At 44.4% G+C, this 22664-nt stretch overlaps 1 protein-coding gene across 1 annotated transcript in view; it reads left to right on the top strand.

The window, feature by feature from the left end:
* Positions 1–22664, top strand: part of ex (FERM domain containing expanded) — a 235871-nt gene that overhangs the window by 119719 nt on the left and 93488 nt on the right. The gene's annotated exons all lie outside the window — the stretch shown is intronic.

Here is a 22664-nt window from a genome sequence, read left to right as displayed (position 1 = left end):
ATAAATTACAATATATACTTGTGATGATGGTCATGATTCTCTTCTGCTGAGCTTTATCTGGCTGAAGTAGTTTCAAACCGGGGGCGGGGAGAAAAGTGGAAAGGTAATTAATTTCCAGAATCACATTTGCGTATTATGCTTTTTTCAGTCTGATATTAACATTAATGCAAATATCATGAAGTAATTGCTAATATGAGAGACTACTTCGTCAGTTATTGGTGTTGTAAAATTAGTCTGTCTTGGATTGTTTGATGAAATATATGATTGTTGAAATTTGCATGAAAAGTGATATGTTTCCCTTTCGCATTTATATGTTGAAATTTCTTGAAAACAGCATTCTTCCGAAAATCATGTTTAACCACGAACTTTGAGTGAGTGATAGGAGTGGGTCCCTCATTCGTTGGGGGAAGCGAGATTTCCCCGTCTTCACCTCCCCGGGACGCCGGTCTCGGCGACAACACCACCACTCACTCGACGGGGCCCCCCCTCCATTCCTGATTTTTTCCCCTCCCCCCGGTGGTTCGTCCCACTCACCCCTTCGCCGCCGTCAACTAACCCTCTCCCTGCGCCAAATCACACGGAATGAACCGCTTGATGACGGGGCGATCCGTGTATTTGGGTTTCCTGGAATCGTGCCGTCTTCCACACCGAAATGGAGTCAAAAGGAAAGAAAAAATAAAGGAAGGAGGGCTTCGAGTTGGATTTCATCGTGCGGCAGCCTTCTAAGTCGGAGTCGGTAGCCTCTCCGGAGGCACTGGCACAAACCGCCCCTCCCTTCTTAGAAACCTCTTATTTTATGGAACTTTTTCTGTTCCCGCAGCTCCCTCTCCTTTTTCCTCGTTTTTTAGTCTTTCAGGGTGTACTTGAGAACGCAGAGAGCGGTAAATAAAAAGCTAAACCTACTGCTTACGAATGAGTCGACAGGCATGCGACAGAAGTAGTTGGTAAGGGAAAATTGACGTGATGCCCTCGATCGGGGTTCGAAAGTGTTACTATGTGCGTGGGGACAACTCCCGCCAGGGAGCGGTGCGGGTGTTGCATTTTGGCGTGCGTTGTCTTCTGAATGGTGTGGGAATTGGCGAAGATTTACTCCGTTATTGTATTCGTTCACACGTGACTAACCAACGGGTGAAGCGTCACTTTTACTACCTTGGCACCATCTGTCTGGTGGAATCTTGAAGGGCTGCGAATCATGAAGGCCGTTCTCTTGACCCCACTCTGTCAGCTCTCTGCCGAATGCTAGCTATCCACCGAGGGATGGTGGATAGCTAGGCTCGGCTGGTGTTTTTTCTGTTCATTGAACTCATTGGGCGCGAGGCTGGAAACTCTCTTTTCACCTCTCTCTCTTTTCATCTCTCCCGGAGTTGAGTCACGTGCCGTGGCCGATTTGGCCGGGGGCGCGAGTGGTCATCTTTTGGAGTGGGGTACAGGAAATGAAACATTTCACATTTTCCGTCCATCGGCTGGAAAAACACGGCGTGGCTCTCCCCCTTACGAACGCACTTGTCCTTAAGGGCACTATTGCTCGGGCAGGGTATGGTTGCTCTGGGAGGGTATGGCATTGATTTTTGGAATAAAAACTTCACTTTAGAGTACATTATAAATAAGCAGTGGTGGCCCACAATTTTACGGAATAGTATACTTAGCACTTAAAGGAAATTTAATTAATGAATCATCCTTGTCATACTCACGACTCTGCGGTACAGAATTTAGCTCCGTATATATATATATATATATATATATATATATATATATATATATATGTGTGTGTGTGTGTGTGTGTGTGTGTGTGTGTGTGTGTGTATATTCGGAGCTAAATATACGGAGACTTCTCTATCTTCCGATGAAGACGGAGCAGAATTCCGTCGAAATGATCAATAAATAACGTGTGAGTGATCTTTTTACGTGTGTCTATATTGTTTGTGCTGTCCAATTCATTATAAAAACATATATATTTATATATATGCATAAATATATATACATACATAAACATATCTATATATATATACTCTATCGGAATATTTGTTTTTCGGCTTCGTCATTGCATCGGAAAATAAAATAGTTTGTTACTCCACACATATTTTACTATGCACGACCTAGGTTTTGACTTACAAATCATCAGGTGATGATGACGTTGATCATCATCACCTGATGATGACTTTTTAAGTCGAAGCCCAGGTCGTGAATAATGAAATATATGTAGAAGAATAAAGTGTTTTCTTTTCCGATATGAATCGCTTTAACAAAATGACTACTCAAACCTTTCTCTTCGTCATTGCAATCTCGTGCAATACGTTTGTTCGACCTTAGATACTTCTATAAAGTAACGACCACGTATGTAACACGAGTGACAGTTAACTTCTTTCACATAAAGTCTAATCAAGCGTGGGATCGAAGCATATTTTTCGGGATTACTATTAACAAATTTGTATAGCCTTTATAGCGCGTGAAAATTTCTATCAAATTCGTCGTTTTCAAGGAGTAGAAAATATTTATAAAAAAATTTCAATGGAGACTTGCACGAACTGTTTCTCGGTCAGCATCAGTTTGGACTAATATTGAAGAAACCGCCCCACTTCCATTCGGTCAGTAATATTATCAACAGCGTGGGAAAAAATGAAAGGCCGTGGGTGACGAAGGCGCCAGTTGTCCGCCTCTTGCCCCATCCCACGTGAAGTGGACCGCCCCGGAATGTCCGCAACGGAAGAATAATAACCCTCTCGACTGGAGTGGAGAGAGGAAGCCTTAAAAGATGATGTTGGCAACACTGCCGGTGGATGATGAGATGAGGAGGGGGGAGGGCGAAAGAGAAGGACGAATGAGGGGGGAGGGAGGGCGAGGTGGAGGGAATGCTGGAATGATGATGGGCCAAGGGAGGCGAGGGCCAGAAAAAGTGGCGCATGGGATCGGGAGGGGGAGGAGAGGTTGAAGGGAATGGAGGGATGGGTGGTGGCCAGGCAAAGGACTCTCCCTCTCCTCTTATGGGCGAGGAAATACATACATATATATGCATGTATACCCTCAACCTCATCCATACATAAATGTGTGCGTATGTATATAGTGACTGGCTACCGGAGTTACGTATTCAGTCCCGACGCCGCCTCAGAGAGCCTTTCCTCTCCCTCCCCACCCTCCTCTCGTCTCCTCCCTCCCTCGGCACCCTTCCGTGTCCCTTCTCCCTCCCCCGCCCCCTCCTCTGCCTCCCGGGGTGGGGGAATAGCCTAGCGGCTCTCGGACCCGTCGATTTACTCCCAGCGCACCGCGCGGCCCCGCTCCTTCTCCACGTGGAATGCAAGCGTTAAATAATTAACGGAACGTCAAACGCTCACCAATAATAAGGTCAGGTGGGACCCAGGGGATGGGGGGTTCGAGGAAGGGGGGAGGGCGAGTCTCCTGGCGCGGCATCCTTGCGTGAGCCGCCTGTGTTGGGCGCCCTCCTCCGCTCTCGCCGTCCCCGGTGCGTACTTCGAGGCGGGAGCGGCGGCTAGCATTCGTTGAGGCCCCCCCTTGCCGCTCCATCTCTCCACCGTTGAAGTCTCCAGCGCGGAATCATGTATGATCGTGTCATGGGGGTTGCATGAATCGGAGGGGCCAGCCGGATGTATCGGCATGCCTGTTTAATCCGTGCTCGGTCTATAAAGGCCGTGGGTGCTTGATAGACTATCGAATATTGCTTTAACTGTGTGGCTCTTTATGGAAACTCGAAGAACACTTGTAATCTATGACTCCACGTGCACTTGCTTCGTTGGCGATGAGAAGCTCCATTGAGTGCGTATCCTTCGGGAACCGCATGAGAACTCTCGTGTTTGCTGGAATAATAAGATTCCAGTATAATTACGATAATATCATATCAATTCAAGGGCCTAGAAATAGGTCACTCTTAATATAACGTTACTGTGGAGAGTGGAATAATGGAAGAATTTTTTCACTATTAAAACTTGGTCATGACGCAAGTAATAATAGGTTGATGCCACTTTTTATATCATTTTCATATTAGTGCAGCTTATATTGAATTTTTGGAGTTTCCTCTCTGGTTTCTTAATGACGTTCACAGGAATACCGGGAGCTAAATTCCTTCAGTAGAGCGATAAAATTCGTATCTGATGGTGGTTGATGGCTTCAAAAACGGGAATGCGTTGATTCTGACTGGATGGGTAAAATGTATAGAAAAAGATTATTAGGTAGACTTTATAGAAAAGAAACCTAAAGGAAATCCAAATGCAGGAGTGGAATTCTTGTGTTTCGCTCAAGTTTTAATCTTTTGTCTGGAATTGTACGAAGCAATAGCATTTACACTTTTCTTCAAAAAATCCAGTCAGCTCCTCAACCTGTAATTAATCCCATCTCTAGTTGGTGGATATGAAATCTCAAAGATTGCGGCCGATTTTGTCGAATTTTAACGTGTGCCTCGCTCTTCTGAAGCTTATAGAATATACATAGCAAACTGTGTTCTAGACTTTTAGGGTGATTCGAAGGACGTATGTGGGTACGAATGGATAATTTCTCACAATGTTAGGCCAACGATTTCGACGGGCTAACCGAATGGAAAATGGTTAATTATTATTGTTTATCGTCTTAACATGAGGTTGAAGTTTTTACCCTTGCTAATATTTTCCGAAAATTCTTCGTGAAAGTAACCACCAATAAACAATCAAAGGAGCTGACCCTGGATACCGAGTTCTCTACGATATGATTTTGATTGAATCACGAACCAGCGGTCTCTAAAATGTATTACCCTGGATCCGAAATCGTTTGGGAGGCCATCAACGTATGATCTTGGTGCGTAAACCCGTGGACCATCGTCCTCTTTCCGTCAATCGCCGTCCCTTTTGCAGCGTCCTGTTTTCCGCGAGCCGAGATTATCGGGAACTGTAGCTTAGACGGATTATGTATACCCCCAGTATTCCAATGGCACTATTTTTGATCTCCCGGAAGGCTTTTTAGGGGTGCGATGATCGATCGACGGATCGATGCCAACTATAGAGATGAACTGGATATGCATGATAGCAGATTTTATATGGTTTTTGATAAAATCTTGAAAAATTACCGTGCTGATTATTTTGACAATTAATGTGCAATGATTAGATAGGATATACTTTATCCGATCTTCGTGGAGTTCATACGTGCATTTTTGCATGTAAATTTGTCAACGAATCGTTACAGACTTCATCACTTTTATTCTCCACATCTTCAATTTTGTGAACGTGCGTGTCGGCGGTCACCTTAAGGTAAATCATTACGTCACTGCTTGCCGACTGACACCTCTCGCCTTTCCAATAACATGCGAATATTGCCTAAATGATGTTTCGAGTTCTATTTAAACAGTAGCTTTTAAAAACACACTCCAGATGTGTTCTGTAGGCGGATACAACAAAACAAGCAAATTCTTTAACGCGTCTTGTTTTGTCACCAATTTTAATCCTATGTGTTCAGGCGTCAACAGGTAAGGCAGGACGTTTCGTTATCACGCCGGTAAGGTAGCTTGAGCAATATTGTGGTCTGCTGGCTTACCTGATGGCAGGGAATGCTCTTTAAATCGTGGAGAATTACGTATTCCAAAATCGGATAAGTCCTAAGGAATGTGAACACACAAATTGCAGGTGAATGGTTGCAGCTTTTTCATAGCCTTTCTTCTGCATCACATATATGCATCTCCCTATGTCACTAAGTAGCGAGGTGATGGGTCGAGGAGTCTCTTCAGCTCAAACGGGTCCTCTTTTCCATTCACGTACGGCGAGAGCATTTAAATGCTCGTTTATAGATTTTTCGTCGTCAGATTTTTTGTCTCATCTAATTCGCCGTATATTTCCTGACTCTACGGTGTCGTTTTACTTATCTCGCGTAATTAATTCGCCTCTCATTTGAATTGACGCCACCGGGGAGGGGGGTGTGGAGGATACCCCTCTTGTATAGGATATCTCTGTCAGTATTAAAATAAAGCTCCAGTCTTCGGCTGACTGAATCATTCGAGAGCTTGAAATTTTTGAGTCCGCTTCGTTTTATTCCCTCTCTCTCTCCTTCCTGAGGAGCGTTGTCGGTTTCAACCTCTTATTTTTGAAGGAGTAATTAATTTGAATGACACGGACAAATGTTTTGCTTCATCTGATATACCGGTTTCCAACGAAACGGATCTCTTCTTTCTTCTTTTTTTCTGAGGACGCAGCGTAGAGATGACCTCGCCGATGGAACGAATAGCTCTGTTTTTGGATCCGTCGAACTCTGGGCGCTAAAAAATATCACGTAAACATTTCGAAATTCCAACTTTTCGAGACCTGGATTTATTTCCCGTCTTTCCCTGCACCGGCTCCCTATGTCTACCTCGTAATTGTGTGCTCCCGGAAACAGCGCTCCTCTCTCTGTCGGATCGATATTTACGAGGGCAGGCTACCCAAATTTATTCCAAATTAAAAAAAAACTCCTGCATAAATTATTGGTGATCATCTTATCGAGTATACGTTCAGGTTTCTCCCTCGCCATTTACGTGATTGATAACTCGGGAAATGTTTTCGTTGCCAGGGTTTGTGTGAATACTTGGGCGATTCTCACTCTCTCGCATTTTACGTTAATTTCATTCTAAGCTCATATTCGGTGATAAAATAAGTGCAAAAATTGTCTCTTTAACTGTAATCATCAATAAATTTGGTAAGTCCGACTACTTTACCGGTGAAGGACCGCATTAATGGAGAAGATGTGATATTCCAAAGTTACTTAATCTCAGTAGCTAATTTATTTAACTTTTGTATTATAGGATATGCACAGTACTAGAGATAGTGTCTTAAGTATGATGAATATCGTTGCAGCCTTCTCCGTTCCTCTCCAGTAGTTATACCCTTTCTGCGCCGCATCGACAAGTATTTCTCTGTCACACTCCATTATCGAGGAATGACAGTCACTGTTTTCCTAGAAGTGAAATATTTCATTTCCTTTCCGCGTGAGAACCCTCCTCGGCTGCATTAGTATACACATTATAAGTCAAATATTTGCATAAAAAGTATCGGTAGCAAGATTTTCTTGACGTTTGCTTGAAGTGCTAAATTCAGACCATCGGTTAAGTGTGCGCATGGACCCAGTTCGTGTTGGCATCGATCCTTAAGTGTTCGTTGGCATGCAAGCTTCTTTGACGGCAATTAGGGTCCCATGGTGGTGTCATTTGATGAAGGATTACACTTTTGGGATTAGGAAATAGTCTGCTGGTGTCAAGTCGGGAATGAAATGGGGTTGGGGAATCGTCACAATGCAGTTACGGAAGGTCTACGCAAACAGACACTCGACTTTGTTCTTGGTCATCCGTCAAGACCTTCTGTTCGAGTTTAAAGCAGAACTATCGCTTCCGCCAAATTTTCAGTGATAATGGTGTGTGTACTGTTACCTTATCAATGCCAATGCGACCTGTGATTATGCGCTTACTTAACTTGTAGGAAGTATTATTTCAGGAGAGAATGATAATTAAAGTGGATATCGGAATGGGAGCTGGCTGAGGGGATTGTATTGACGAGAGATGCGTGAGTCTTTTAATAAGTCCTTTGCGGAAAATCAAGGGATGGCGCTCGTCCTATCAGAAGGTTTGGCTTTTTGTAAGCCTTATCTCTAATTAGATTGTTGTTAAATTTTCACCTATATCAATCCCGTGGTTTGATTTTCATAGTCCACCGAAGCAAAACACTTTTGGATCCAAAGAAGGCGATGACGGTTAAATCGGCCGACAAGGTGATGGCCTTGGTTTTATGGGATGCACGCGCAACATCTAAGTCGAATACTTGCAAAAAGGGCAAACGATAAATTGATATTATTGTGCGTCGTTATTGCATCGGCTGAGCGAAGAAATCAAGGAGAAAACGTACTCATTTGGCAAAAAAAATTATCTTCCATCAAAACAATATACTTGCGCAAATTAGATTGCGAAAATTATCAAATTAAAAGTTCGAATTATTAAAACATCCACCGTATTCACCAGATTTGACTCCCAGTGATTTTTTTTTAAATTTCCAAAGCTGAAAAAATGGCTCGGCGGAAAACGGTTAACGTCGAACGACGAGGTCATCGACAACGCTGATGCCTATTTTAAGGACCTTCCGAAAGACTACTTTTGGAGTGCTTAGAAAAGTTGGAGAAACGCCCTATTTCGCCCGGGAAGGGGGCGGGGGGGGGGGCGAAAGGGAAGGCGCCAGTTATCACGAGCCGCGCTCTTCAGACGGATGACTTTCATGTGCGGTACGTACATGACAACTCCCCACGTAAGTGTTCAGTTTGGATGCACACCCTACCCCAAACAATCGTCCATTGCCGAATGTAGATGGCCTCGAAGATTCTTCATACTACGGTTGGCCGCAGTTAATTCCATAAATCGTTAGGTCGATGTCACCGCGTGCCACGATTTTATTTTTGGCGATCCATGAAGTTTGAAGATTTAAGTCAAATTCGAATCATAGGTAGTATCATTAGGTGGCCCGGAAATCTGAAATTTTATGGTTGTGCCTTTTCAATCACCGAAACAGAGAAGCAGTTGTCTGACTCCCGTCTTCCTTGATTATCCCATCCCGAGTCACGCTGCTCCCCACGACCAATCCTTTGCTCTAACCATAACTGATGTCTTTCTGACTCCTCAGTTGATTTCCATGAGGGTGTTAGCCTATGGTGTTTAAATCAAGTGTTCGTTGTGATTAAGCCCTATCTCCTGCAGAAGTATAGAATCGTATCTTTTCTCCCAGCGGTCATTTCTTTTTCCTAATCCGTAGTCCCTTATTTCAGTAACATCTCTTTCTTCGCCTACCGTCGCGTTCAGATTCTCCGTCACTATCAAATGTTTCCCTGCAGGAACACACCCTATCATATCCTCTAATTGGTCGTATACCCTATTTACTTCTTCCTCCCTGTGATTGTCTGGTGGCGTGTAGACCCAAACATTGACAAAGTTCAGTGTCAGTTTTTCCCTCTGCTAATAATGCTCCATCAGTCGCTTGCTCTTATGTTTACTACGCTTCTTGCCATTTCTTGGTTCAATTTTATTGCCAACCCTTGCTGTCGATTTCGCTTTACGAAGTTTTGTTGTGATGACGACCACTGAAACCTTGCGTCTTCCGCTGCCTGGCATGGCACACGGCCGATGGGGCTGAGTGTCTTGGTGGCCAGGCTTCAAGTTTTCTGTAGTGCCCATCGTAATATTATTAGGATAAGTTATTGAGGTGGTTTCCCATTGCCTTCCCCAATATAGTATTTAATGTGGCACCATCACTCAATGGCCGCCTCACTGAGGAACAGACGCTTCGCGGACTACCTTTCGTCCGGGTCCTACCCTTCGACCTTTCGTGCATGGGTGACCCTGCCGGGAGCAAATATCATTCCTCCCGCCAGGACAGCTCTATGGATGATCGGAACGCCCAAGCCCTTCCACCACGTCGAGGTTTTAGTTCATGGGAAGGGTCATCATGTAAAGGAACGGGATGTGTTTCGTGATTCTCGCGCAGCAAACGCCACATCCCCTCCCTTCTTTTCTCTCACTCCTTGCCTCCGCTCTCCTCTCCGTCGACCGTCTGGGGGTGATTTATGGAAGGGCTTCTGGGCGGCGGCGGGAATGGCTCGATGGGACGCTTCAACAGCCAGCCGTCTCCTCATCTCCACCTGCCTGCGATGCGGCAGGAGGGTCTTCTCTGGATGATAACTCCTCATTTGTATTCCCTCCCTCCCACTTCGGGCCCCTTCCCCCGCCCCTCGTCCACCCCTGAGCTGTGTCCTTCCGCCCCCAAAATACGCGCGTTCGATGCGGGTATCTGATCATGAACACTGTCACCTTAGGAAGCTTGAGAATGAGAGAACTGGGAGATAAAAAGGTCTTATTTTGTTCTCATGCATGGCAACACATTAGAGCTCTGCTTAAGGCTTTTTATGTGTGCGAGGGTGGTGTAACTACGTCCAGTGTAAAATGAAGTGCAAAAGCGTTTCGGGTTAAATACTCCTTGCTTATGTATCAATGCAAGTGGTTGAGAGGAAAATTGGAAGTCATGAATGTCTTCAGATTTGAGTACCGTGAGCATGCTAATTTACTTAGGTTGGGAATTGTGGTTGTAAATCCATATTTTCAGATAAAGAAAACGGTCAAGAAAGAGTACTGCTTACAATTTGAACGCCGTTTGCGTGAAGCATTAGGAAAACAACGGTCGTATTAGCGACAAAACAATGAATGGCATTTGAATCTCCACGATAATGCACTTGCTCTCACCGCTCACGTTAGTTCGTGAATTTTCGGCCAAAAAAGTACTGTAATGATGTCCCAGTCTCCATATTCGTCAGACATAGCTCCGATTGATTTTTTTCTGTTTTCAAAAATAAAGAGAACCCTATAGCGCTGTCATTTTACAATTGTATGCAGATGAGATTAAAAACGCATCGCTGGGAGAGACAAAAGCACGACGCTAGTCCCTCAAACTAAAGATTGAGTTCCAAAGGTGTTTCGAAGATTGGAAAAAGCGCTGGCATAAGTGTATAATGAAATTCTTTCCAAACAACTCAAATTCCCGTCATTCATTGAGCACACCTCGTATCAATTGATACATTGGTTTCTGTGGTTTGATCAGTTATCCCCAGCAAAACTTCTATCAGGCCACATATGGTGATAAAGGAAACATGCTGTCGGGATATTATATTCTAGAATTCCTATACCTACGATTAACAGGTGACATCGCAAACTAATCGTTCCTCGGATTCAAAGAGTCCATCAAATCCCGTTCTCAATTTAGCGATATTCGCATGCATACATATGATCAAGCGTTGGCAAGTGAACTGGATGCTACCCAAACTGAAGCGACGTTTGATATTTGCAAATGAAACTAAAAATTGAAATAGCAATATCTGAATTTTTGGAATATGAATGATTCTACATCGAAAGCTTACGATGCCCACCAACCACATTACGTATTTATCCGGTTTGTTTGATAGATGCTGGTGGAGGTCATCCAATACTAAGCCCAATAGCATATGAAATTCACACAACAGGGTACCGGGGGTACACACACACCTCGGTTGAAGCTGAGAATGTCCGGAGAGGCGTGATTGGGAATTGAACCCCGATCCACCTGTCTGTAGCCCAGCGCTATTCATACTGGACTACCACGCCCCGTTTCTCCATCAATCATCTAAAAAAAACTGGAATCTTAATTAATGTGTAACCTTTCGCTTGAAGGAGTTGCGGGAGAATAGGCAGAAAAGCTATCAGAAAAGAAAAATTTTTTTAAGTATTTCTTGGTCAATGTTCATCTATGTACAACCTACCCAGCAGGTCTATTTCCTCATTGGCCGTCCCCTCTCACCTCCCTTCCCCCGCGCCCTCCCTATCCTCGTGATTCACCAAACTCCACACCCCCTCCCCTCGGGGGAAGCGAAAGTGCACTTCGCTGGACTACTGTTGGCCGATTCCGGGAACAGTGGTGAACATATTTATATCCGAGTGAGAAGGGGACGGCGGATCCATCAAATCGCTCTCGGGAATTGGTTTCGGATTCGAGGGAAATACAGTCGTTGGAGAAAATTTCCTGTTTCGTGGCGTTGAACTTTGAGGCCAAAGATATGGCGTCAGTCGAAAGAGTGCTCTTTATTTGACGGAAACATTATCGAATGGTGTTCATTCGCAGAATGTCCATACATAGTTCCCTATCATACCAAGTCGGTAGGTGTGGTTAACATCCAGCTAGAGACCATCGTCGATGACAATAACAGGGATAATAAAAGTACACCTTTCTCTGTTACGTCAATTTCGAGTGAAAACAGAGAAAATTATTTTAATTCTGTTAATTATAGGACATATCGATGGTCCGCATTTGTTGGCAAGAATTCAGCACGGTTTTTGCACTTAAAGAGCCTACTCATACATTGTGCATATGTTATTTATTGCATAAGTCGAGCGCGATGTCTGGATGTTGAAGAAGCATTAGACAAATTGTTTCTTATCCAATAATTTGCCGGGTTATAATCTCTTGAAAAATAAACATAATGTGCATCATAATCATTATTAATACCATGACATTTTAGTATGTGAATCTATTGCTCGTGAAAGACCTTGTTACCGTCCTTGATATCTAAAAATCAAGCACGCACTTGTGCATTCCCTTCCATCGATTTTATGATATCGCGTTTTTTAGGATCTCTGAATCCCGTGCTGATTAGAGAAACGTACCTGCCGACTGTCGAGAAAGGACTTTATTCCTGAGCATAATATTTAATAAGATTTTTCAGGATATCGATGCTATAGAAATCGGTCTGTTATGATTGGGGTCCACCCTGTCGCCGCATTTAAGGATGGGGTAATGTGAGCTAGTTTCCATTTGCGAGGCATTGCGACGATCTTTTGTCGACTAGTAGAAAACTGTTTTGAAATAAGGTGCGATGTCTTCCACAAGTTACTTGAGTATTTTGGCGGGGATTTCTTTCAGATCTGGGGCTTGATTTGGTGTTATACTATTTCGGAGCTGTTTTTATATACCTTCCTATAACGCATACACGACACTTATGATGCTCGCTTGCCCTTCGTTTGCTCGCTAGGTCTTCTGGTGTGTGCGATTGACTTAGCTTTGTACAATAATGCTTTAGCTGTAGACGCAATGAAAGAAAATGTATCATATATTGATATTTTTAATGCTGTTTGCAACAGGTTTAAGGCGTCTTAAGCCATTTTATGGTATTAAGTAACGTATAGTTTTACCTTGTCCTTCTTTCCCTGACTGGATATCAGAATAATTTTGCGATATTCTCTGAATATTATCATACAATTTCGTACAAGGTCGTAAGGCTTAATGCATAATCATTTTTGTTTGCCTCGACATTCTATGACTTTACCTTCTAGCGTCTTCATTAAAATTTCGTCATCACCATTGAAACAGTTTTTGCAATTAGGGTGAAATTTTTTGTGCCTCTGAAAGAGCGATCATTCTTCCCCGTTCTATTATCTCGGATCCTTATCACCGCGCTGTAATTTGCGTGAAATTAATTTCTCTAAGCCCCAACGTACAATTTTGAAAAACATTTTCCATGAGTATTCTGTGTTGATGCTGTGGGTTTTACAGCCTGAATGATTGTAGTTCGTGTTTTAAATAATCTCGAAGTCCATTCAAGATCCCTTCATTGAATAAATATAATTTCCTTGTATTCGTTCATCACTTTCGCGAATTTAGTTTTCTTTTCTGCCTATATCATTTCTTCGGTTCAAAGATTCCCTCAGTCATGCCCATTATTTGTAATATTCCCTTGGGCATTGATTGAAAATATGCCATGCATGCTGTTATCTGATATGGGGAATTTAGCGAGTTGCTTCCACGAATACTCGTGTACTCGGATATGTCCGGTTTTCTGGCACATCAGTTCTAATGAATTAAATATCCTACGATAATAATTAGAGTATTGCTCTATTTTCAGCTCTGGGCCAATATTTGAGAGTTTATTTACGAGAGAACTCGGAAAATGTACCGCAATGGAGGTTATTACACCCGAGGAGATAATTTTTGCACCGAATCATGTTAATAGATTGACCACCGGAATAAAATAAGAGGAATGGAGGAAAGAGATAATGAATGATTTACCCCAATGTGGTTGGTTCGTTCCGAAAAACCATTAGCAATCTTTTCTAAGCTGAAAAATGTTCGCTGATCACGGGAATTGAACTAGCGACCTTTGGCTTCATAGGTAGACACTACCCACAATTGAAGTGACCAGGTAGACATAGAATAGTATGCTTTTGCCTGCATCTTTTGTTCTCTACTTTGTGCATTGTATAGAGGATTTTTAGGCCGCTTCATCTACATTTACGTAAATCCCCCTCGAACCAGATCCAGTGTCTGAGGCGGCTGCTTGTGGTGTATTGAACTTTTATCTTTTCTTCATGAATTTTTTGACTATTGAAACTAGCTGGGAAAAAGACTTTTATCGAGAAATCGGGCTCTTCAGACCACTGTGTACCGTGACATGACGAAGTTGGTAAAACATTTCAATATCATCGCTGAAAAAATCTGTTTCCGCTTCATTGCAAGAGATTTGATTTTTTTATCAACCTGATCATGAGTAATTCCTAACCTAGTACCTCATTTTATCTAGATACGCTATTTCTGTTATCATAACAGCAGTAAATTGACTCCTCTGCTTTGGTCTTACACATTACCTATTAATTGAAAATTAGCAGGTATCTGCAAGAAAGTAAAAATGAAAATATAAGAGAAACAGAAGCGCATCGAGCTAGTCCCGAAACCTGACGCTCCAGCGGGGGAGAGCAGCACCCGTCCGGTGGCTTTGCCGTTGACCTCGCCCGTCGCGAAATCCATTTAAACTCGATGGGTCCGCGCTGGTCCCCCCGTATTTCGCGTAGAACGCTGTCAATGAAATAACAAGTGGGACTCTCAGTCTCTGTGTTCTACGTTCGTGGGACCTATGATGGTAAGACAAATGACACGCGGTGACGTGAATGCGTAGTAGTCAGTAATTTAATGCAGTGGGCGTTCATTCAGGCAAAGAAAGGTCAGAATGGTGTATGTGTGGTTGTTTTCTTGTTTGGCGTCCGTACTGGCAGTAGTGTGCCCACATATGGGTTCCACCTGAGATCGGTTCCATTTATAAAGTACATAGATTGGGGCGTATAAGATGTGGATGTGTAGCAAACATATTTGTTTTTTCTTTGTATGGCTTGAGTATTTGAAGAATTTGAATAGAAATCTCTCGCAGAAAAGTTCAAAGTATGCTTAATCAATGAAGACAATTTGAGGGCAGTAATTTCAATGGAAACTTTATATTCTACCGGCCAAGTATCAAATCACTTTAAGTACCCTGGGGGTCGGATATGCGGATAGAGCGGGAAGTTTTGAGAGCTGTTTGAACTGAGAGAGGGTGTACATACACTTTTCTCGCACATCAATCAGTATTCATTCGAATCCAGTTATTATCGAACGAAGCTACAATTTTGAATATTCGTCTGGCTGGCGAACCAAATGTGATATTTCTCATTTCACTATTTGAGCATAATTATAATTTGCTAATAATTTATGTGAGCATAGTTATAATCTGTTAATAATTCACTATTTGAGCATAATATTGGTTAAAATCAAGTCTCTAGTAAGTAAAGCTCCAATGAGATGGCAATACCGAATGGCACTTGAAGCTCTTCTCTCAGCTACTCCCATTTTTGGTTCGCGAAACTATCCAAGCTCCGAGGACCCATGGTTAGAGAGAGAGCATGGGCCGCTCCCTCGTCTCGCCGGAGGGCGGCTTCTCCGAGTGCAGGGATCCGGCGCACCCTCAGAGTGGCGCCGGCGAAGACCTCCTCTCTCCGAGGTGAACCGAAACAAGGCGGGAGAAGCCTGACGAGCATGGCGCCATCCGTGCGTCACGGAGGAATCCTTCATAACTAGGCCTCAACCTAATGTACATATAGCTGTGCGAGCGTGGCACCCGCTGCCACACACCAACCTAAGTGGTGACCACCCCGTGCATGTGTGGAGGGTGGTTCCCCGATATTCAATTCACATGAAGCCGCCGCCATCCCCATTACGGGCCTTCCGACACCAAAGTCCGTCGTTTGCCCACCCCCCGCTCCCTGCAGCCCCCCCCTCTCTCTCTCTCCCCTCCCGACGTCCCTTATCCCTTTATCTGGCCTCCCCTCCTCCGCCCTCCCTCCCTCCTCTCCCCGCCAGCATCCTCCCCACTGTAATACACCCCCCTCGACTCCCTCCCGCCTCCGACCGAATGGAATGTGGATCCGCCGGTCGGTCGGTCGGGGCCCCGGGGGCGGGGCGAGTGGGTGGGTGGGTGGGTTTGGGCCGATGGGCCGGGGCGGGGGAGGGGGTGGCGGTCGAGGGGAGAGAGTGTCGGAAGCAAGAATGTATGCTCTCGGGGCGGAGCGGGGGGTGGAATGGGGGGGCACGCACGTACCTAGCGCCCCCTTCCCCCCGCCGCGCAACGCCCCCCGCCCACCCTACGACTAACGCGCACACACGCACGCACTCAATAACACGAGGCGGAGAGAGGGAGGAGGGGAGTCCCCCACTCCACCGCCCAACCCTCCACTCCTCTCCTCCCCCATCCCATGCTCCCTTCCTCCTCCTGCGGACCGCCGCCTCCTACGTCCACCCTCGGGCTGGATGGGAGTCTCCCTCCCGACGGGAGGGAGGGAGAGAGAAGTGGGTTATCTCTGAATATTATTAACTGGCAATAACTTGTACTCGGTAATATCTTTCACGATCCCCTCTTCTCGGCCTCCCCATTCCACTTCACCTCCCTGCCGTCCCCACCTCCCGTCTCCCCCCCCTCCTACCAGACGCGCGCACACACCTCTTCCTCTCCTAGCCCCGGGACATTGGAAAAAATTCGTGTACAAAAAAAGGGGGTAGGAAATTTTTCTATTCCGAGGGGATTTTATTTTGTGTGTGTGCGTGTGTGCGCGTCTCTCATTTTCACCTTCCCCTCTCCTCCCCCCAGGAAAAGTGTTGGAATTCCTCTCTCCACTCCCATTCCTCCCTCCGCCGCCCGCCTTACCCCTTTCAGTCGTCGCCCCCACCCCCCTCGTGTCCGGTGGTGTGTTTTCGTGCGGCATACTCACGTACGGAACCCCCTCCTCTTGGGCCGGATCGTCGTCCCGGGCCCCCGACAAGTGCCACCAACAATTTCGGGAATAGTCCGGAGGCGATTCCCGAAAAGCAATAGACGACGGGGCGACATCTTCCTTACCGAGACGTCTCTCGGGGGTGAGGGCTTACTTTGCGTTCGCGAAGTGCGTGAGGGAGGAATACTTAACTATTTGAATAGTTCATCGTAAGGATCTAATTGATCTAAGCTCTGATCCATCCGCATGGTTGTCGATTGCCGATATTACGAAAGTACACTCACATCGTCATTGCCACCTCAATAGTTGTAGTGTTGGGGAACCAGCCATCCATGTATTGATATGATCTTGGACATAAATAAAAATTTGTTCACTTGCGCAAACAAACGTACACGAACGCACATGTCTCTCTAAACCATGCAAAAATGGTTGTCTTGGGCTAAATCATTGACTTTGCTCCAAGAAATGGTGGGATATGCCGCGGTGGTAACATTTAATGGGTCGTCCGCTAAAAGTACATTACAATGCAACAATTTCTGAGTTTAGAAATGATTCGCGTTGACCGAGATTTGAACCCGAATCCCTCGATTTCGGAGTGTAATAGGACGCCTTGGTACCTTAATTCGCTAAAGCACTCGGCTAGACTTCAAGAGATCCGGTTTCGTATCCCGCTCAAGGCGTACAATTTTTACACTCAGAAATTGTTGCGTCGTTGTATTGATTATGTGCCATGTATCCCGGTGGTTCAACCTACCATTACTATTTGAGGTCAAGAAAATCCCCTAAATTATTGATTCGTGTGATTAGGAATGAAAAAAATAGGCTCAATGTTATATCCGTCAATTTCCGAGGTATAAAAAGGGTAATATTAGCATATAAAAATGGAAGAGGATTTGGATGAAGGGCATCGTGGATTTCAATATGTCCGATAAATTGTAGGGTCGATTAAAAGTAACCGAAGGACATTTACGTTACATGTTTTCCGTAGTTTTTTTGGTTTTTCAGAATGTGGAAGAATCTTTTGAGTATATGTTTGAGGGACTGTTTTCCTGGAAAATATATTGTGCAAATGTAGAGGGTGTGCAAGGTGGTGTCTTTGGAAAGTTTGGGCGGGTGAAAGTGTCGAAGGATTGTTTTTATTGACTAGGGGCTCAGGGTAACCGGGGTTCAGGGCGTTATATAAATTGTGGAGGAATGTATCCTGGGAGTTTGGGTAATTGCAGAAAACGGTGGTCACCGTTGGAGCAACGAGGTGAGACAGATTCAGGAGAAACTCAGTGCTAGTAATATATGGTGTGGGGCGTTCCGATGGATAGAGGTGGAGAGATGAGAGGCTCTCTAGAGTGAGGAATTGAGGTGTAGAGGGATGCGATTTTTATTGTTGCCATTGTATGGGAGGTATGTGTTTTTAACATGGGGCGGTGGAGATTGGACCAGTGGTTAGCGGTAGTGGTCAATAAAGGAGGAGATTCCCTCTGTCGGCGAGTTACAGGAAGAAACATTTTGCCGGCCTTGGATGTCGGGGTTTTGTATTTTGGGGAGGATGTAAAAGGGAGGAGTATGTGGATGAGGCTGGGTGAGGATAGAAATGTCCGTTGAGGACAGGCCCTCGTAGGGGTCCTGGTCCTCGACAAAAGATATAATATTTTCCTCGAACTCTATGTTTGAGTCGTTAGGTTTGGGGTTTGTTAGCGATTGTGTCAGTTTTTTCTGCTTTTTAAATGTAGTCCGCCGCTATTAAGAACGACTGCAGTGGATCCTATATGAATGTGTGTGTGAATATATATAATACATACATTTAGATGAACCTAAAGAATGAGATGAATATAGCGAGGAAATGTATGGTTAAGATTTTAAGCCAGCAAGATTAAGCAAGCATAGAAAGAGGATATGAAGTTTATAAGGATAGCATAGGCCCAGGCTGGGTCGATGGCGCATTAGAAAGCTCATTAAGGGAAATACGGCTGTGGGGATGGAAAAAAATCCCGTGGAACTACGTAAAGGGTTAGGAAAATGGTGGAAGGAAGAGTTTTTATGGAATAATTCGTAGCATTCACGAGGGAGGAATTTGACCAGAATATTTCGTCAGAACAATGTTATTTCCTATTCATAAAAACTAAAGGCCGTAATATATGAGGACTACAGAACGTTAAATTCAATTTCGCTCGCAGATAAATTGGTTCTCATGATCATCAAACAGCGGATGAAGATCAGAGTAAATGATTACGTAGACGATGAACAGTTTGGGTTCAGGACGGGGAGAGGCGCGCGTAATGCCATTGCAGTAATAGTGATACCGAGGAATATAGAATAGAATGAGGATTTACACGTCTGTTTTGTAGCTTACGAAATGCTGTTTGGTCGAGTGAATTGGGTTCAATTAATGAGTATATTGCTGAAAAGAGGAATAGATAGGAGGGATAGAAGTCTAATCCGCAACCTGTGCATGTCTCATACCGCTCATGTGCGAGTGGTGGATGAAGAGTCGGGATGGGCAGTGTTAGGAAGAGGAGTAAGGCAGGTTTTTTTCATTATCACCGGTGTTGGTCGATATATATGTGGAGCAAACGATTCAAGGGGCATGGGAATGACTGAAAATAGGAATGGACTTCAGCGGGGAATTCATAAAATCAGTTAGGTTTGCGAATGATCCATCTTCAGTTTGTCATTCAGACAAGGGATTGGAAACACTGCAGAGTGTATTGGAAAGTCACAGCGGTATATATGGAATGAGAATAAATGTAAACAAGACAAAGATTGTGTGGTTTTCGAGGAAGAAAAAGGCTATGTTAAATATTAATGGCGATGTGCCATTTCATTTTTTAATGCGACCTGAGACTATTTCTCAAAACACCTTCCAATTTGTAATTTTTGAAATCTTGTTGATCTTGTACGTGAAATTCCTGTAAAATATGCTGTCCTCCTCTTGTCTGTGTTGGGACCTCCAATAACGTTACTCATTTGTTTTAAATGTTTTAAAACTAAAATATTAATATTTTTGCGTTTTGATTGTATCATTATTTACACCTGCTATAAATCTGATGGCGTACAACCTCGTTAAGAGGAGATTTCTCGCTCTCATTCTGTATTGCAAATTCATTCCGCAGCCATTAAGGGGAACAGAGGGTGGGTGAGTGATTCCTTCCCTCTTTTTCACCCTCGTTCCTCCACCCCTCGCGCTCGTATCGGCGCGCTCCTCTCCCCCTCCCTCCCCGAAGAGAGGGGGAGATGCACTTCGCGTCGGCCTGCAACACCCAGATTACAAGGTCACGATCTTCGGGAGCGAGGCACCAAGTCAGTTCGTTTGCCCCAACTTATTATTCCCAGCTGTCCCTCCTCGTCCCCAATGCCCGTCTCCCCGCCCTCTCCAACCTCATCCTCAACTCCACTTGGAGAAGAAACCACAAATCCCAACACTTGATTAAGTTCAAAACTTTTATCGTGCGCCCGTACGGAGCACTAAATAAGTAGACTAGGAGAGGTAAAAGAAAGAGGGAAGGGACAACACGAGGCACACGCAACATTAACAAACGGCCGTGGTGGGTTCGAAGGAGAATCTTCCAAGTGAATTCTTTTCACTGATCTTCTTATGAAGTTGAAACGTTGAAAATAAGGGGCGAGTAAATAGTATATTGACTGAGGCCTCTTCGGACTTAAAGTTGAGTTGTGAACATTCCTCAAATCGGTGAGTCAAGAAAGAAGATTGAGACATTCTTGTTAGGCCTAAATAAAGCTTTTTATCAAGCACCATATTATGAGATATATACAGGGTTCGTCCGGAAAATAAGTGTACTGAGCTCGGGAAAAAAAATTTATTACACTTTTACATATCTTAAGCTAATATTCCTCAAAATAGGACCCTTGTGAGTCGATACACTTGTTCCAGCGGCGTTCCCATTCCTGGAACGCTCCCGCGAAGGCATCATCGGGAACCTCTCGAAGACACGTCGTCACGGCCTCTTTGACGGCGTCCAAAGTCCCGTATCGCGTTCCTTTCAAACTCCTCTTTATCTTCGGGAACAGAAAGAAGTCCGGTGGTGCCAAGTCCGGGCTGTAGGGCGGGTGCGGCAGCGTTGCCACGCCGTGCTTGGCCAAGAAGTCCGACACGACAAGCGCGGTGTGAGACGGCGCATTGTCGTGATGCAGCCGCCAGATGTTTTTGATCGCTGGCCGGACGCGGGCGACTCGTGCACTATTGTTTTTGGCACATTACACTGCTCTGCTATCATCCGAACACTAAGACGACGATCAGAGTTCAGTACATCGCGAACTTTTCGCACATTTTCGTCGGTGAGTGTCGTTGATGGGCGTCCAGGCCGTGGTTCGTCGTCGACCTCTTCTCTGCCCTCCACGAACATCTTGTGCCACCGAAAGATCATGTTTCTGGACATGGCTGACTCCCCGTAAGCCTGGTTAATCATACCGACAGTTTCGGTAGACGATTTCCCAAGCTTTACCGCAAATTTGATGGAATAACGCTGCTCCAAAAACTTCGGCATCGCGTTCCGTGACGTGGGTCGAGCGTGGAGTTTCGCGTTAACAGAGCTCCTCACTACACCACAGCTCAGGGCCGACTGCCTTTTTCAGCGTCGCTTGCCAACATACCCCCCTCCAATCTCTGTATCCCCTGTATCTTGTTATATCTCTTCTCATCTTCGTAGTCTATCGCCTGCGACCAATCCTTTCGCACCTGCTCTTGTCGTGCGAATCCAGACGAATGTGATTTGTTCGGAATATATGTACCTAGTATAATTATTGTGGGGATGGATTGGCGACTTGGTCAACGCACTGGCTTCCTAACCCAAGGGACCGGGTTTGAACTACCCCGGTGGTGACACATTTTTTTCAATGTTATTCCATTCCCTGCTTGAGGTGCGTTGTGGAGAGCATTTCAAGTGAGTACGCCACCCGTCTGGTGGAACTAACGTAATGGCTTAACTGGTTAATGTATATTATGAATAGAAGCGGCCCTATTACAGCTCTCTGGGGGACGCCTGGTGTAACGTCTACCTCCGTTGAGCACAACCCATCGATGACTACTATTTGTTTGCGATATGACAAGAATTCTCTAATCTAATTTATTATTTTCTCATTGGCACCATAGCGTGTAAGTTTGTGTAACAATTTATTGTGCGGTACTTTATCGAAGGCTTTTTTGAAATCCAGGAATACTGCATCAACTTGTGTGTTGTTTTCTCCCGATCTATGTCTAACCCTAGACACCCTCCTCCTGAGCGGCTGGTAGGGTACGGCGAGGTTGCTGCAATGAGTAGATCTCTTAGTTGTTGGATTGATTTCTTTTGAGGGATCTTATTGGTGGCTTTCTTTAAATTTAAAGAACCAGCATCCGCTTGTGTATTCTCCTTATAATAATAATAATAATAATAATAATTTGGCCCGTTCGAGCAGCATCGGGCAATTTATTGCTTCAATTTCAGTTTTTTTTGGGGTGCCTTATGTTTAAACCCCCAATACAATTTCATTAATTTTACAAAATACAAAATATGAGTTACATGCCATTCCTTTCCGTTACTCTCCCCGTTCTTACTTTATCTTTTGTTGATAAATCTTTCCAATATTTTCCTAATCGGTTCCTCATGTAGGTATTGCCCAATTTGTTGGGCGTTATGCAAATATCCAAGGATAGCTTCCAGTTCGCGTCTTTCCTCGGCATAAATTGGGCAATAAAGGACTCTGTGTATTGTCGTATCTTCCTCCATCATGCATTCACACGTCCCCTCCTTTTTTATCCTATTTTCTTGAGGTATGATCTGAACTCCCCGTGGACCGTTAAAATTTGGGTAATACCGTTGTAAGTTTTAAAGTTGATCTTCATTCTTTCCTTCACGCTAGGTAAAAAATGTCTGGTTGTTTTACCCTTTTCTAATGTTTCCCATTCCCGTTCCCACATATCCAGGAAATACGCTCTTATAAAATTCCTGTTCCTGCTCCATTTCTCAGTTGGAGACAAAGCTACATCTCCCAGAGTAGCCTCTTCCATCTGCTTCATCCGTACCTTGATTCTTCTTTCCTCTATTGAGAACGTTATCGGCTGTATTGTGTATTCTCCTTGTGTGATTTCAATATATTATGA

The sequence above is a fragment of the Hetaerina americana genome, unplaced genomic scaffold (genome assembly GCF_022747635.1).
Source record: "Hetaerina americana unplaced genomic scaffold, ioHetAmer1.1.p SCAF_10, whole genome shotgun sequence".
NCBI lineage: Eukaryota > Metazoa > Arthropoda > Insecta > Odonata > Calopterygidae > Hetaerina > Hetaerina americana.
Note: the sequence above shows the minus strand (reverse complement) of the source record. Positions and strands in the feature narration are given on the sequence as shown.